This window comes from Condylostylus longicornis, unplaced genomic scaffold, assembly GCF_029603195.1.
Source record: "Condylostylus longicornis isolate FDR11 unplaced genomic scaffold, ASM2960319v2 ptg000163l, whole genome shotgun sequence".
NCBI lineage: Eukaryota > Metazoa > Arthropoda > Insecta > Diptera > Dolichopodidae > Condylostylus > Condylostylus longicornis.
The window spans coordinates 1,287,185-1,306,915 of record NW_026578131.1 but is presented as its reverse complement, the minus strand read 5'-3'; the positions used below and the strand labels follow the sequence as shown (position 1 = coordinate 1,306,915).

The window sequence follows — 19,731 nt, the reverse complement described above, 5'->3', positions numbered from 1 at the left end:
TGTATTCATTCGCTTTTATCAAGAAGTCCAAAATTTGGACGGGTGCAGTAGCCGCGTTTGGAAAAGAAATGAAAAAATTTGTAGACTTAATTATTTTTTTTTTCAATTTTAATGCAATGTTGTTCAGAATAATTAAAAGAAATTTATAAAAAATAATAAAATTTAAATTTAGTTACGTAATTCTGATGTAAGTGTCTATAATAAAAGGTGTTTTAGAAAGATAAAAAAAAAAATCAGTGAAAAAATGTCTTGTGTCTTCCTCAAATAGCGCTCCTACTACCCTAGCAAGAAAAATTAAAATATTATAGATATAAAAATTTTTAGAAAAATTTTTTTTGTGTGTTAAAATATTATTTGCCCAATGAAATTAAAAAAGGAATTCGATTTCACTTAAGACTTTGTTATATAAATAGACTATTAATTTATATTTTTGGAAAATGAAAAATAAAAAAGAAAATTTTTATTTTTTATGTACGACTAAGTTTTAAAAACAATTTAAAGACTCGTGCTTGTGAAAAACTGAACCTTTTCCCAATCAATTTAAAAAAATTTAAATTAATTTTTTTTATTTTTTATCTAAAAAGTTTAAATTAATGCCAGCCAGTTACAGAAAATAAAAATTATTAATGAAAATGATAATCATTTTTACAATTATTTTCGAAAATTTTCACCATAAGGCAGCAGACATCTTGGATCATTTTTTTTCGGTTTGTGAATGTGTTTGTGTTTATAATTTTTTAGCTTTTTTTTAAGTTGAATAATATATATACATGTGTAAACATATAATTAAATGAGTGATATATATATAGTATATAATATAATATGGAATATAATATGTACATATAAAAGTACATATGATTAAATATGTATATGCATCATAAAAATAAATATGTTGAAAAAATACAAACGCAAGTATGTAAGCAGCATAACAAAATAAAAAAAAAAATAGAAAACAAAAATAAAAAGTAAAGAAAAAAGTATTCTGTAATGTTACACCCGCGCCGCGCCTGTAGAAAGTTTGAAACTTCTACTACATTATATACAGTGGTGGTGAATGCGAAAAATATGAAGAGGTCAATTTTTAAAGAAAAATGTGGGTTTATATAATAATATTAATTTTTTTTTGTTGCATGATAATCAGATTTTAATGTTTAAAACAAAAATATTCTACACGTATTAATTTTGCTTGTTTTATTAAAAAAAATTTATGTATATATATATATGTGCGTATACAAAAACAACTATAATATTTATTGTTTACAATATACATATATCTTTAAAGTAAAAAACAATAATAAAAATTACAAAATTTTGTATTTATCATTTTTCCTTTCTATCAAATCCCTATTGTAATCATTTTAAATTTTTCAATCATTTTATATATTATTTTATATTAAATATTCATTTTTAGAATTAAATAGCTACCTGCTTATCTATCTATATACATTTGGATATGTAACAATGCAGTAAGAAAAAATATATAATCTAAACATGTTTTGTGAAGATGATTTCAGTCTTAATAAGAATCTGTACCTGTAAATGTGAAATCAATATTTATTTTTGCATTACTTATTTATATATACATATGTTTTTTGTTTTAAGTTTTAATTTTATATAAATGAATAATAAATCTTTATTTAAGCGTGAAAAAAGTGTAAGTAAAAATGATTTATATATTGTCATATTCATTATTTATTACGCCTAATATATTCACGTATGTATATATATGTACGTATTTGCAAAGAACATTCAAACAACCAAAAATTTATAATTTAATTTAATTTTTCAAATATTAAAATTGAAATTCATTAAGTAAAGTATATAGGTAGCTTCATCCTCACATTTAGGTAAATAATGTAAGTATTAATATTTTTGTAATTTGATCCATATACATATAAAAAGTGTTATGAAAATTTGTTTATTCCAATATGTCCAAAATATTCATACGATATTGATTATTTTTAGGCTGGTTATTTTAGAATAGTTGAAAACGTTTGTATCCTATTTAACAATTGAATTTGAAAAAAGAATGAAGAATCTATCTACTTAAAGATGAGAGGAGAAAATTATACCTAGTTATTATGTACCTATATTATTCTTACGAAAAATAAAACTGCTATATGTATTTGATTTTATAATTTTAATTTTTATTTAATTCCTATTCTAATACCACTTATCAGTTTTTTTTTTCTATGTTACAATGTTTTTGCTATGCAAAAGTGTCTTTAATAACGCACATATCATGTGCATACATTAGTTTTTCGATCTTGTTTTGTTGTGGAAAATGAAAGCAAAAATTAAGTCCCTAAAGTTTTTTCCCAATTCTGAAACTACTAGAAGAAATTCAAATATGTAAATTTTAAGTAGAAGTAATTATTTTTAATATAAATTTAACATTTTTTATTATTTTAATTAAATTTTTAAAATTCAACAAAACTTTAACTAATATATTAATACTCGTAATATGAAGCTATCCAGGTAAGTTGTCCGTAGGCCATATGTATCTATATTCGGATTTGCATCATTGATCAAATGAATTAATTAAGTAAAAAAAAAATTTTTGTTTTAAATTGGAGTCTTAAAGATGAACTGCCTTAAAATATTTTGTTCTAATTAGTGGTAGATACAAGTACTTCGGTAAATTTATGCGGTTTGCAGCATCGTATTAATTTCAAACTGATTTTTAATAATTTACTTAGTTTACAAGAACATTTTTATGCGATATATGATTTCTTTGCGTCTAATACTAAAAACCTCATTCCAACATTTTTGTAGAATAAATTATTATTTTATTCTTAATAAAACTTTATTCTTAATAAAAACTGCTTAATCTAGATTTCAATAAACAAAATTGAAATTTGAGAAGGTTTAATGTTTTTTTATTGTCATGTTTGTTCGTATCACAAGAGAGTAAGTTATTGTGTGTTTTTCTGAAACATAACACATTTTGGATTCCTTAGGTTTTAATAGATGTCTTTCTTCCAATATAGTCACCATTTATATAAGAAATTTTCATTGGTATATATAAACATAATGAAATTCTGTTGATTTGAACCTCCAAACAAAGTTTTGTTTTTTCATTCATAAAACGAGGATAAAGTTGATACTTAAAGCGAAACATAAAATGAATTAGACATAAAATAAAAACAACAACTTTGTTAATTAATACAATTACTAAGGCATAAAGACTATATATTACGCCTACCCCAAATATTATAGAAACATATTCATTTTCTATAAACAAAAACAGTTATAAATAACATATATCATGTACGGCAAACCCTAAGGTTAAGTCTTAACTTTAAGGTTAAGTCTGCGATGAATTGTGATAAAACCCAAATAGGTCACAAAATTAGGAAATTGTGCTTGGAATATGTACAGATTATGTCAATGTATGTAAACAATGATGAACACACTAAATTTTGGCTCATACGTATTTGTTATGTGAGTTATAATTTTGTTATGTGAGTTATAGTATACATATTTTATATACGTACAAATATGTCTATTATACGAGTACATTATTGTAAAACGCATTAATTTTTAACAGCACGTTATTCATTCAAAGTAATTAAATCAAAATAAATTTGCTGGAAGCTAAAATTCTTCACAATATTCATCACAATCATAATTCTTTTTTAATTTTAAATTTGAAAATTCTGTGAAGCAGGAACGAATTGCGTGAAACAGGTGTACATGTTTGGTTCAAATTTCATATTAAGATACTATTTTATTTTGGTTGCACTCAACGTAATATTTTTGTTACTAATTTATTTTCATCGCCTTTAATATTACTATGTGATATTCATCTATATATACATAGACAACAGTATAATATAGGATGCAATACATGCCTAGAAAAATCTTCACTTTATGATCTTATCACATGTTAGTTCTTCAGTTTTCTAATGTTTTATAGTATTGGATGTGTACTGTAAAACTTCGTGTATGTATAGTTTCATTATTTATATACATATACATATGTTTAAATATAAGTGTGTATATCACTTATATTCTTTTAATTGTCTTTCGTTTTTTATTTTTAGTTTAAAGTTTTTATTTATAAAAAAAAGTGAAAAATAAAATTTTTATATTTATTTCTCTATCAACTTAAAAATATTTTTAACCGATTGTGTTTATGTATACGTTTAAATCAACTGTCTCTAAAGTTCATTCAACTGTCAAAAATTAAGAATTATACTTGTATATGATGAATTTTGTATACCTTCGTATAACAAAAAAAAAGTTATTTCGCGTTTTCATACACAGTTACAATTACGTGATCTTGACCGCAAGTTATTTTTAAATTTGAAAACATATTAGGAATTGGGAAGACATACGAAATGTGATTTTGTTATCTACTTTATTTTGATTATTACTTTAGTTGATACATAGGTATCTACTCGTATTAGTACAATTTTAGTGCATTGTTGTAATTTACATTAAAATAGTTTCAATATTTAGAGTATAATATTTAATAAAAAAAAATAGTAAATATTATACATAAAATAAATATTCAACACAAAAAATTAACAGAAATATTCTTTTAGGTGGTAAACTTCTGTTTTTAATAAAGGTGCACATTTTTGAGATTACCAGTTGAGCTAATTAAAAGATAAGAACAAAATTACTTAACTATGCTCCTAAGAGTGAAGAAGGAAAAAATTTGCAATTAATTTTTAAAAAATTACAAAATGCTTGATTGCTTAATTGCAATCATACAGTTGCATGTATGCACGCTTAACTATGAACTGGTGGAATATAAGTAGGCTATTGAATACAGTCACAAAACAACAAATTTTCAGTTGATGCAGCTTATTAAATAAGGAATTTTAAAAATTTTTATGTTTCGTTTTTCATTGCCAGCAAAAAGAATAAATAGGCTTGCATTCTCGGGTTCGGTATGGCAAGATTATTAGTAAAGAGAGGCAAGATCAAAATTTCTTTCGTTTTAAATCAGAATAAATAGATAGATGGTTTTTTGTTATAAAATATACTAAGAGTAGTGGATTTGAGACCATTTTATAGTATTTTTCAAATCGCTTGAATGCAAAAAACAGAGAAATTTTCGTTTGTGAAATTCTTGAAACATTTTTTCGAAGGAACAAATTTATAACACAGATTTAATGCTTATACTACTTACATATTTATATTATGTTTGTAACGTATATGTATACATAAAACTCTTTAATGGACTATAGGTATTTAAAACAGAAAGACTTTTCTTTTATAACTGAAAAGTTTTAAAAAAATAATTAATAAAAATGAATACGAATATTTGAAAATAAGTATAATGATTTAATTTTGTACATATACGTACTTGTATTTGAAAGTATGTAATTTATTTTTTATATATATATATTTTCCTGAATGTTTAAAAAATATTTTATATTAATAAATAAATTCTTGAAATTCTTAAAAAAGTATGTAATTCCATATACAATGTATTTATGTGTTTGCTTGTATTCTTATATCGAAAAATTTAAATAATTTTACATATTTATGTAAGTAAAAATATTCATGTGGTATTGTATATACAAATGTATATGCATATTATTATATACAGAAATTTGGTTTTATTTACGTAAGAAACATAATTGATGTAAATACATATACTCGTGTATGTATAATTGAGTTTATTTCGTACGTATGTACATATATAATTTGCATATTTGTAACTTACACTTTTGTAAAAACTAAAGAGACTGTATATGTATATACAACTTATGCAGTGTAATATAACGGTTATACAAAAATACTTTCAAAATATAAATTTATTTAAGGGAAAAAAATTGCTAAATTTTTTCAATCTTAAATTGTATATTTTTTTTTATTTTTGGTTTTGTACGTTACATTCTAAGTATATTAAGAGCAAAGGCCTACAATCATGGATTACTTACATAAATAAAGGCGCACTAAGCAAAAGAAGAACAAAATTCTAAAATGAAATTTTACGGTTAGGATCCTTTTTTCTTTATTTTTTATATCCTTACATTTTGTATTTACGTAATATGTATCATGTTATTATGTTTATAAATATATATAATGATATATATATGTATATATATTCATATATAAAGGGATATATATATATATGAGTTTTTGTATGTACAAATAAGAACTCAAAATGGAAAGCTTTTCCAATTATTTACGTATATATATATATATATATATATACGTAAAATATTAAATATTTACATATATATACATTATGACTATATATATGTGTATACGTTATGTATTAAGGTTGATAAAAAGAAAGAATTTATGAAAAGGCTTTTTACATTTAAGTATATTAAGCAACATGAATTTTAATATAAAAATCTTACAAATATCTACATTTTGTACATCGTAGGTACGTACCATAATTTAATATGTGTATATATTTATATTTGTTTATATACATCCATATATACATTTGAATATAGTTAAAAAAAGGTACATAATATTATTTTTGTTCGTTCTTTAGAAATTATAAAAAAGTTCAAGAGAAAGATCAGATATTAAGATTATACAAGAAAATTTAATAGAAATGATGGTGAACATCTCACAAATTCAACTTGATATTGTACATACATATTCATATACGTATGTGTATATGTATACATAAATGAGAAACTGGTATATAATATAGAATATGTAAAATTGTCTTAGAAAAAATTTAATATTAAAATAAATAATAGAAAGAAGAAACGACAAATATATTTTATTTCATAAATAATATATTCACATACGTGTACATATATCTACATGCACGTATAATATTTTTAATATTGCCATGTTTCCGCAAATATTAATTAAGTGAAAATTAAATGTGAAAATGAAAAAAATTAAATTCAATTCATATTTTATTAAAAGTATACTTAATGAACAAATTTTCATAGGTTGTACTCTTAAATTCCTGTTTTTTTATTCGCATAGAATTCAATGAAGATTTTGCGTGTAAAGTGAAAACTTAAAATATAACTAAAATTAAAATATAACTAAGTTCGAATTATGGGGCTATGTATTTGAATATAGTGTTGTGGTAAATTCTTAAACGTCAAATTTTACAAAATCTGAGTTGTCTGAGTTTACGGATACTCTACTACGTTTTTACTCTCAGTCAAAGTTTAAATTCTTAAACGTTTAAAAAAAGTCAATTAAGCGTCAAAATTGTAGATTTTTTTTTTACATGCACACAGTCTGACGTAGTAATTCAGTAAATAAATTTGATGTATTGAGTGACTATCATTACGTTAAAAATAATATAAAAAATACTTTTTTTATTAATTTTTAATATGTAAGTATAAAATTATTTTAAATCTAAAAAAATTTTTTTTTTGACGTTTACGGATGATCAAAATTCAAAGTCAATTACGGGTAAAAAGTTTACTACATTTCTGTCCGTAAAAGTTTTAGTTTCAGACAGTTTGCAGACTAAAATCAAAATTTTGACGTTAAAGAATTTGCGGTTGAACTCAATAAAAACTAATTTTAAACTCAAATTTTAGAACAAGATTTCTTTTATAAAATTTTTACCTAGAAACGAGATTTTTAATTTAAATGTTACTTTTATTCCACATCTTTCATATTAGAATTTTAAACTCAAATCTATTTTAGACTTTTTTTTGTTATTATTTGTACATTTCTTTGCTTGTATAATCTCGTATAATTTAAACGAATTTTAGTATTCAAAATTCTGAAATATTTCTGAATGTTATAAAACTACCATAATATTTCAAATTGTATTCAATTAAGATTGTAGGATATAAAAACTCATTTTATTGAATGCGAAAATTGAAGTTAATAAGTAAATAATGGACATAAAACTACATACTTAATACTTCAGTTTTATTCAAGACTATTAACATGCAAAATTTTAATACATTAAATTTTGTATATACATACATATATTTAGGTTATGTTAGATTTTCTTCAGAAAATTTTCTCATTCTTCTTTCGTATAATATCCATACATATGTATGTATCTATTATTTTGTAATGTGTTGTAATAAAAAATATATATATATATTATATATATATTCAAAATGAGTGAAAAAAGCAAAAAGAGTAAAGCGAGAAGAAAAAAAAGAATAAATAAACTTTACATATACAAGAAGTAGGAGAAAGGAGGCGGGAAAAGGAAAAGGAAATAATGTGGACATATTATATACATACATACCTATAAATACAAATTGTATAACTAACCACCTTATATACTTAAGTTTATGTGCTTGTTCTATTTGCTAAGAATAAATATAGTCAGGAAAATCAATAAAATCAAGGACAGACAAAAAATGTGTGTGGAAGCATAAAAATTTATGAGAAAAATTTTTTTTTGTATTTTCTTTATGTTTCCATTTTTTTGTTTTTTCTATATATTAATGAAAAATTTGGTACAATACATTTGTTTTACTCTTATTTCATCATTTTTTCATCATTTTTTTGTTGATGTTTTATGCTTTTTTGAAACTTTTTTCCTTTAATAAGTGAAAGATACCATATTTTATTTTGGATGCTGCTAAAGGATAAACATATAATAAAAATAATTTTGTTGTTGTTTTGTCATTATGTATAAAAAATTATTTAGGAATTTTTTTTTTGTTGAACTTTTTAAATTATATACATAGTATGTATGTATGTATGCATGTATTATGTAATATGTGTACGTTGTGTATGAAGATTAAAGGAAATTATGTTTTAAAATATATTATGTATGTATATATGGAAGAGAGTATTATGAGCTTAATCCTTAATTTAATTTTTTTTTAAATATAATGTAAATACTTATAAATATATATGGATGTGTGTTTATGGAAAATAAGAAAATGAATAATGTACGAAATAACCGAAGTGAACCAGAAATTAATTATAATTTTCCAATGTAATATACACACGAAATTTGTTATTTAGGTACCTGTATGTACATATATGCACTTTATTTACTTATTTTAATACATAATACACATTTATTTATGTTTTTCTAAATAATTTACATAACGTGATTTTAAATATGCATTAAGATTTTGTTCACTTTTTTTAAGTTTATTTCTTTGAAAAGAACACCAATATGCAAAATTATTCATTAAATTTTATTTATTAAAAGTAAAGAGTTTAAAAATTTAAAGGCAGATTTATTATTTTAGCTTTGCTATATGAAATACTTTGTAAAATTTTGAAAAATTCTAAACAATCAAAAGAGAAAGAATTCTTTTCTAATTTGATTTCGTCTGTAATTGGTGGTTATTCAATATTCATGGTTCGATTGGAAATTAACGTAAAATCGATTATCGAAAAAAACTGACAAAATTAAATTTATTATAAAAATTATGATAGGGATGTTTAAAATATTAAAAATATTGAACGCAAACCCATAAAATATATATTTATTAATCCGTGAACGTGAATTTGCCTCTAAAATTTTAAATATGTACTAAGTATGTAATAATTAAATGTTTCTTTTGTCACTTTTTTAAGTATGTAATATTTAAAAAGGGAAAGTTAATAAACAAGTGGTTTCAGCAATTTATTTTGTTTTTTATTCATTTTATTAAGAGATGAATAATTAAGATTAAAGATATCGTATCTAACCGTTTAACCTTCTGGAATTTAATTAATCATTATAACGCGCCTTTCTACGACAAACTTCACGAACTGCTTTATTGCTTACAGATCTGTTACTATAATTATACTAACAAATTACTATAAAATTTCTATTAACAGTAGAATACTGTTACGTATACTAATAATAAAATTTATTTTGAAAAATTAAAATTAATCAGTCAAATTGTAGAGAACCATACAAACATTACATAATGTACAATTCGGTGTAATTTCTATAAAAAAAAACATAATACTTGAAAATAAAATTCAAAATAAGTAAATAAAAAAATTAATAATTAAATAGCTTCACATTAAAAAATTTTTCAATCTAATTCGGTGTTAGAACATTAAAACCTGTTTGAAACGTGTTTAAGGAAACATCTCAAACAACCTTATCTATGTATTTTATATGTTGAAAGAGAATTTAGTATAAATTTTAAAATTGGGGAAAAGTGAAAAGTACCTAATCTTATAAAATTTCATTAGACAAATGCCAGAAAACTTAAAAAATAATTTTCTTTAATTAAAATTGTTGTGCTTCCATTTCCTTTTTTATTCTTGCAAGTCAATTTTTTTTGTGTATTTACCATTATTAAACCTAAAAAAAAGCAAAATGACAATTTTTTGTAGGAAACCAAAAATTGATTTTTCCACTTTATATACATACATACATGCATACATACATTTATATAATATTACACAACCACCACATTGATGATTGTGAACTTATAAAATAGCGAGATACTGAATACTGATGCTTTTAACATCATAACAGTATGTGTTATTGTCAGAGTTACCACCTTTATAAATTCATACAGTAAAATATAAAAATGAGAATCAATAATAACATAAGATTTTTATGAAAAAAAAACACTAAGAAAGAACTGGTTATTTTTATTGTTATTGGAAAGAAAAAAGAAAACAAAATTTTTATTTTTCTGCCTATTATTTTTCTTACATTATATTCAGTTTGCTTTTAGAGACTTTAATTCAAGTAAACATTAATATGATTATGTCACTGACTTTAAATGTATATATAAATACGGGTATGTGAAACTTTAAATGGATTATGACCCGTATTAAAAACAAAAAGAACTAGAAATTGACCGAGGGTCATTGTACTGCTGTCAAAAATTTTTAAATCAAGAAATCAATGTTAGCCACATTACTAACTTCTAGTAAATGCTAACCTTAAAAAATTGAGGAAAAATTCAGTAAACACGAATTTTTTTTAAATCTAATTAAAAATTTGATTACTAATGGAGTTAAGTATGACCTGGAACATCATCATTAAAATTGACCTCAACCGTAAATTGTCTTGTTACTATTCTTATTTGATATTATTCTTGACTTGTTATTGCTACGCCTTAGTAAAAAACCTAGTACGCTCATACATTACATATGCATATATATATTGCATTGTTCATGCAGGTTATACAACATGCATGAACAATGCTATATATTTATGTATTACAAAATATTTTTCGATTCTATTTAATTAGTCTTATGCACATTTAATTTCTGCATAAATAGTAATTTGAATTGCAGCCAGTGTATGTGTGTTAATAAATGATTGTTTTGAGAATTTTGGACTTGAAAAAAAAGTTTGTTACTGTATTGTCTAATCCACATCTAATATTGTAGATGTGGTAACATTATTTAAAAAAAATGGTGGAAATAAGGATAAAATGCAAGACTATTTGAATGTCCTTTTTTGCTTAGTTTTTTTCACAGTTTTTTTTATAAGTTTTATATTTGTTTTTTTTTAAGGGTGCCATGATAAATATTAAATATCAGGCAGAAATTTTATGTTGCCTGTATATATTTTTAAATGAAAATTTTCTTTTATTAAAAATTTTAATTCAAACACGTATATTTATGTAAAATTATTCTATGTATGTAGGTCAGGAGACAAGAAATGATTTTCATTTTTAAATAACTTTAATAGCAGTTCAGACCTGCTAACTTACTAGGGCAGGGACGTAAATATTAAAAAAAATCATTGACACTTGGATTTGTCTAGATTTATATCACAGTGGAAAAGCTAACTTTTTCCGTGACTTAATTCTTCCCCATGGGAGATCGATAAAATTAATCTTAAAAATTTTAAAGTCTTATTGTTCTTTTTTGTTATTCTAAAATCTTTGCATATACTGCGGCCGTTTGATTAATACTTTAATTTTCTCTTACTCTCTGCAAAACTTAAGTTGTTGATAAAACTTCTATCCAGGATACATATAACATTCTCGTGAAAAAAGCCCAATTCGAAAACTTATTTAAGTACATATTTATATTTTCTTACAAAAAGTAAAAAGTTTCAGTATTGAACAGTAAAGTTGGCAAAATGTAACCATATCAGCTGCTGCACCTTTTGCTAAAAAACGTTTCTAATTGCCTTTATTCTAGGGTTTTAATTTTATTTATATTTTCAGTAATTAAGTACTTCATTCTATTGCGTCCTTTATAAATAGTATGTTTTATTACTTTTATATTGATTGTATAGAAAGTTTCATATTTCGCAACTCTACTATTTCAATTTGTTTATTTATTTGTTGTTGTTTAAACTTACTTTTCAACAATTAGCTTGAATTTTTTAAGAGAATTGGTTTTAGCTGAATACAATTATAGAAAGGAGATGAGTAAAACCTCAATCAGATATTTTGCGGTGGTATTCGAATGCGTATACTGTTTCGCGCCGTTTTGCAGGAGGCAATTTACCCGATCAACCAGAAAAATTCACCAGTAATAATTCAAAATATGAAAGAATTGAAATTTGATGGTGACTTTGGAAAAAAAATTGTAGTTCCATTTAGCTCTGGATTATCTTCTATTCAAACACTTTCATGTTATACATACCAAAAAAATTATTGAATATTTCTAGTTATTTTTAAAAGATATATGTAAATGTATACATTTACGGATAATTTAAAAATTCTATTAAAATTTAATCCTCAACAGTGTGATATTTTGTGCTTTCTTATTTAATCGAACGTCGTTTACGTCGATTTTCCATGTTACACCATGTTACTATAACTATTATTTAATTATATTTTCTTTCTATAATGCACAAATATATTTATATATCATACATACATATAATAGAAAAATATATATGTTTGTGCATATATGTGCATATATAGCCATATAATTTTCTCCTTCTGCAAAAGCATATTCTGTTATTGATTTTCTGTTTTCTGATTCTGCCCTCAGCCTTGTTAAAAATTTATGTGTAACGAAAAAAAAAATGAGGAAAAAATAAAGAAAAAGAAAATTAGACACAACAGTAAAAAAAATCTTGTACTTTATGGTGAATATAAAATTTTTTTTTAGGGAAAAAGGAAAATGTTGAGAAAAATGGGGTAATGTGGGTTGTTGTAATGGTCCTGCTGTAACGTTGGTAGTATTGGTAATAATGATAGTGGTGGTGGTGGTGGTTAATGTATTGTATAATTATATAGAAAAGATAACTTATTTTCATTTTACATAAGTATAAACAGAAAATCTACGATGTAAAAAGGAATGTAAGAAGAATTTTCACTAAATATGTATGCCGTATGTATTTTTTGTACTTACAAGTCTGTATGAGTATATTTTGCTTTTGTATTTTAGTATGCATATATGTACATAAATATTTTGCTTTTCTTTGTATTTTTATTTGATAAATGATAAAAGCTAATGACAATATAAAGGGGGTGGTTAGGAATAGGTTTTTTTCCTTCAATGTTGACTTTAATTTTCGTGTTTTTTTTTTGACTACATTCATATTTCATTTAATTAGGTATAATATATAAAGTGATTCTTATTAAAATACTATAAACTGTATATTTAAAAAAAAACAGATACATACATAAGTACATATATATACAACACATATTCTGTGTTATTTTCTTTGTTCTTCCCTAAAATTCGAATTTAATAATATCAAATATATAATGTAAGTAAGCAGGTAGGCAACAAAAGATTTTCATATAATACTGTAAATTCTTATATGTACATACTTACTTACCTACTATGTAATATAATTGTAGCTTAACGCAAAAATGAAGTTTAAAAGGAAAAATAATAATGATAAAAAAATGTATGAAATTCGAATAAGTACTGAATTTTATATTGTGAAATAAAAAATACGCACGCTTATAAAAAGCAAGACACAAGGCATACACAGCACTTGTAACCAGTATATTTTACGGAAAAAGAAAAGGAAAACAAAACAGAAAAAAACTTACTTATATATTTTTGTTTTTTATTGTGCATAAATATATTTACACGACAATATACATAAACACAAAAATATATTATTATTACGCTCTTTTTTTTATTTTTGTTTTTAAACTGAAAAGTCATTTACCTACAGTGCATTTCTAAATATAAAAAAAATTTATAAACAAGAAAGTTACAAAAAAAAAAAAGGAAAAAATAAAAGAAAATATTTTCTCCTTAATATTGATAAACAACAATAACAATAACAATTTTATAATGAAAAAGAAAAAAATATGAAAAAAGAATAAAGAAAAAATGTGAATGAGAACGAAAATTCAAAGTAAAATTTTATTTAATACTTTAAGGTTAATTTTTCCGCGCTTTCATACGCATACACAAATATTATACACTATAAATAGATATATGTATCTATGTATATATAAATGTGTGTTTATACAAATGTGTATGATGTATTTCTATAATTATATTATTTCTTTAAATAGTTGATAGACAAATTCATGTACCTAAATACAGATTTACAGAAATAATAATATATTTTAATTGTACTCATGTATTTTTATTACTCATGTATTTTTATTACTCATGTATTTCATGTATAGGTTCTAATTATATCTGTTCTTAATATTTAAAAATAAATATAACTTATGCATACCTACATGCATAAAATAGGTAAAATTTACATACAGTGTTTGAAATCCAAGTAATCAATATTTTATATAGGTACGTACATAGGTGCATACATATATAAATGTGTGAAGGGATTGTATAACACAATTTTTCGAATTGAGTCGAGTAGTTTAATAACTTTAATTTTTAAAATAATTATGTAGTAAAACTTTAATTTTAATATTAATATTTTCTTGAAATTTCTCAATATTTTTGTTTTTATTACAATTTTACATTGAAAATTTTAAATTTCAAGAAACCTAATTGCGTATAAACATACATATTTACGTGTCACTAGTGACAAAATTAACCTACTGTTTTATGAATGAATTGATTTTTAATTAATAATAATAATTATACTTTTTAGTCGACTACTTAGTATTGCTTAAGGTGGTATGATGAATATTGAAGGTATGATGAAGTGTTCATAATGAATTAAAGCAGAATAAATCAAAATAAAAAAAAATTATCTGAATGGAATATTTATTTTATATATTAGGCTATTTCGTTATAATAATAATTATAATAAATTATAATAACCCACGACAGCTCAATTACCAGCTCTATTACAATTTGGGACAGAGTAAATATCATGTCTTCATCCTAAAATTTGCTTAATATTTCATACAGAACAGATAGACATATTTACATACATATTATGTACGTTCACCAAAAATATTATTCACTTTTATTTTATTTATAATTTAAACTTCACAATAAATTTTATTTATATGATGTCAAATATTAAGTATTAATCATTTCTTTAAATATATAAAATAAAACTACATTGATACATCCAAAATTTTTGTATACATATGTATGTATGTTTATTATTGGTTTAAGTACATACAATGAAATTACTAAACTATTTAAAATTTTGAATTTTATTTTTAAATTTATGAAAAATTTCCAAGAAAAAAAATTTTATTTTTGAAATTCATTTTGCTGGAATTTCATAGATGTTTTTAATATTATTATTGTTGTTTTTGTTTTCTTTTGTTATCGAAAAATGTTTCATGTTACAGTTCAATAAGTCAACAGGTACCCTATGTTTTGGATAAATATTTCGTGTATTTTCCGTAGAATTGAAAATTTCTAAATAATAATGAATTTTTTTAATGAAACTTAATGATTTGCAAAATATTGTTTGTTGACGCGAGCTTAGGGAACCCCTAAATATTTGCTTCAAAAACGATTTTAAATAGTAATTTCAAAAATTATTCACATTTTTTTATTAATAAAATTTTCTTTTTTAAAAGAAAAACATTAATCTTAAATGTGTAAAATGTACTTATTTAAAATATATACAATATGTATGTATGTATGTATTATTTAATATAAATATTGTTTTAAACTTTTATATAACATGTTCAGTGTCTTATATAGTTGAATATATGCATTTATGAGTAAGTATATATTATTAAATTGGTTTTTGTTCAAGAACATAGCATTTAAAATGGAGCGATGCATACATGTAGGTATGTATGAATGAATGTGTTTCTGTTTTAGTACCTCGTTTTCTTTTAAAACCTGAAAAAAAATACATATATTAAAAATATAAAAATTAAAATAATTATTCAAAAAATAATAAAATGTTGCGTTAGTTATATATATAGTATATGTATATATAAGTATATATAAATATGTATATAAAATAAGTATGTAAACAAAAAATATGTATATAAAATAAGTATTTCTTTATCTTTTTGTTTTTTCCTAGTTTTTACATTTTATATTTTTATTTACTTGACCCCATTTTTTTAGCTTTATGGAAAAATAAAAGCTATATATATAAAAAAAATTTCACTATGCTTTTTTTTTGTTATTTTTCTCACTGTAGACGATGATTTAAAATTGCACACACTAGTCATACATGTACATATTATATTTCATAAATTCTATTTCTAGGGTTATTAAAATTGAAGAAGAAGATGAAGAAGGAAAAGGAAAATAAGATCTGTATTTTTACCCCAGTTTTTCTTTTCTCTTAACTGATATACATACTAAATTTATATTAATAAATTTCATACTACTAATGTAAATACTTCGTATATAAAAGTATAAATAAAATATTTTATAATACATATATAAGGTATATTGTATAAAATTATATAAGATATATATTTACATATGTATGTGCTTATGCTATACATACTTAAAGTCTCAAATTGTGTACATAATGTGTATTTATGTACGTATGTATGTATAGTACGAATTATTGTGTATGTATACCAATTTTAAAATATAAATTCTGAAAAGTAAATATTTTCTCTTTAAAAACTTTAGTACTTGTTTCTTTAACTATAATGCAAACAATATACATATATGTATATACTTATAATATAATAGATGTATGTACATATTTAAGTACATAATATACATTTGTACATATATTTAAATTAAAAAATAATTTTTAAAGTTCAAATAAGTTTACTTGAAGTCTATGAAGTTTTATACAAACTAGAAAATGAAAAGAACAAAGAAGTAATAAAAGAAAAATTGCATTTAATTTTCTTTTTAAATCTAAAGAAAATTGAGTAATTTTTTTTTATTTTGTGTTTTTCTACACAGAAATAGAAAAATTCAATCTGTACTGAAATAAGAATGAATTTAAAATGATATTTTAATAGAAAACAAGAGATAGAGGGAGAGGAAACAGACGGAAGCGAAGAGAGAAATATTAAAGATAGTAACGTTATGACACTTACGACGATACTAGAATGAAAAGATATATGAAATTTCTATTGGAAATTTAAGAAAGCAAAAAACGAATGTGTCCATTGATTCATTTGTGAATATTTTGTGTTTGTAATAGGGGATAATTTTCTTGAAGGGCGACACAGATAAACATTCATACGTATAAGTATATATATATATATATATATATATGTATGTATGTGTAAGAATATAGATATTTTTATTGATTTGTATAGGTGACATAAAAATTATCAATTATTTCATTGAAATATAAATTGTGTTATGAGATTTTTTCATAATAAAACAGAATGAGAATAATTTAAATAGTAAAATCAAATTTTTTAATCAAATATAAATAAAAATAATAACATATGTAAGTGAAAAGATTTGAAGAGTAAAAAGTAAAAAAAAAATAGTCTTGGTCTTTGCTAAAATTTGGAATTACCGCCAATTGTAATTTAATTTTATCTTAATCAAAAACTTTAAAATTGATAAAATCGATAAATGTGTTACAAATACTTTCGAATTAAAAACTAGATACTAATTATTGAAATTTTATTTTTAAAAGAAAATTCTCAGCAAAACTGAAACTTTGGAGGACCGGTTTTTTTGAGATTTCGTAATGACTTTTTCAAATCTCGTTATGGAACCTTGTACTTGAGGAACCAGTTCCAGTTCTAGTGGGTTAATCTTGCCCATTTTTAATTTGCGTTTGCCTACTTGTTATGATTTTATTTGTACCAATTTCTATTACTTATCTACCTCTTCCCGTTTTCGATGGAGTAGTTTGATTCGGAGCTGAGCTAAAACTTTATGAGATCGTAAAATTTTTCTTCTTTGCGTCATATGAAGTATGACAAATTTAATTTATTCTGTAAATACTTATAAAATTTGAAGAATATAAAAATCTTGTAATTGGAAAAAATTAGAAAAGCGAGAAAGCTTCTGAAAATCTATGAAAATTAGTAATCTTCAATTTAACACACTTCGAAAAATTTAAATATTGTTCTTAGTTTGTGTGTTAATATGGCTCATATTACCACCGGACTCTTTAAAGGGCTGGATGTTTGTTCATTTGTTCGGCTGTTAGAAAATATGTTTAGTAAGGGTTTATTACTTTAAATTTGTAAAAATTTACGATATTTTTTCAGTACATCAAAATTTTATCGTCGTCGTTTCTATAGTTAATTTATATTTAAAGTTTTCAATGTATTCAATTGTATTGAAAGTTCATTAAATTGTTATTTATAGAAAAAAAATTTTGATAAATAATCAATTGGTATAACTTTTAATAATGCCTACAATAATTTAATCTATTTTAAACGTTAAATTGAATTTTTTTTTAAATTACGTAAAATTGTTAACGTGATCATTTCGAAGATGTTTAATTATTTTATTTGTATGTAAGTATCCTTATCAAAAAAAATTACATATATTGAGCAATGTGAATAGCAATTAATTGAAAAAAATAAATGGAAGTTTTCAAGTATGCAAAATTGTATGAAAAGAAAACGGTATTATGTATTAACTATACAAGAAAATATAAAAGTTATTAAAGAACAATGCAAACAAATTAATTAGATAAATTTATTTACTTATAAACGTGATTAATTGGTGTTTAAAATCAAATTGAACAGAAGTGAATCAAATGTGTTTGGTAGTATATATATATATATATATATGTATATATATATATATATATAATATATGATATACTATATCATAAATATATAAAAACATTAAGTTTTCAATAGTTTAGTTTTTCTGAACAGCAGAATTGACATTATTGTGTGTTGAATTTTTACTTACATAAATTATTAATATATCAAAGGCACTATTTTGTGGTTAAAATCAATTTTTTTTTGAAATTTAATTTTAATTGACAATTTATTTGATATGATTAAAAGCGTTTTTTGTTTTTTATTAAATTTTGTATATTTTCAAGTTTTATACAATATTCTGATTATATGCATATTCAAGGACCAAGTTATTAGAAATGTTGTATTAATCGATTGTTAAATTTTCCCTTAAAAAATTTAACTATAGGTGATTACTTTAGTAATTCGTACAAATAATGGTTTCGAAAAAGCGGATTGTTTTCTATTAATTTTCTTTAGGGTGCATAAAGAACTAAATCAAATAATCCTGATTGATGAAAAAAGGCAAATTGTTCATTTTTGGTAGTCATTTCACTTTTTAAAAGTTTTTAATATGGGTATTAAAGAACACTAAGACTTTTTTTATATACATTTATAAAATTTGTATTTATGTATGTATATTAAGGAATATTAATTTTCTATATACTTAAATTATAATTTTATGATTTCATATAATTAATTTTTTTATCTTTTTTTTTAGTTTGAATCTGCAAATTGCTTTTAATTTTTAACTTATATTCAGTTCATAAACATATTATTAATGAAATATAATTAAGATGTTTCTTATTTACAATAATCAAGTTTTAATTTCATTTCAATATATTAGACTACGTTCGCAAATCTAGCATAAAACGGGAAATGGAAAAAAACTATTTCAATTTAACAGTCAAAGACACAAGACACA

The 19,731-nt window shown here is 22.5% G+C and overlaps 1 protein-coding gene across 5 annotated transcripts in view; it reads left to right on the top strand.

Annotated features, from left to right (window-relative positions):
• Positions 1 to 19,731, top strand: part of LOC129616237 (histone-lysine N-methyltransferase, H3 lysine-79 specific) — a 37,686-nt gene continuing 17,955 nt past the window's right edge. For 2 of the 5 annotated variants that reach the window (XM_055531774.1, XM_055531770.1), the window contains exon 1: positions 1 to 187. The gene's annotated coding sequence lies outside the window, so the exon portion shown is untranslated. The other 3 variants (XM_055531772.1, XM_055531773.1, XM_055531771.1) reach the window with 3 other exon arrangements.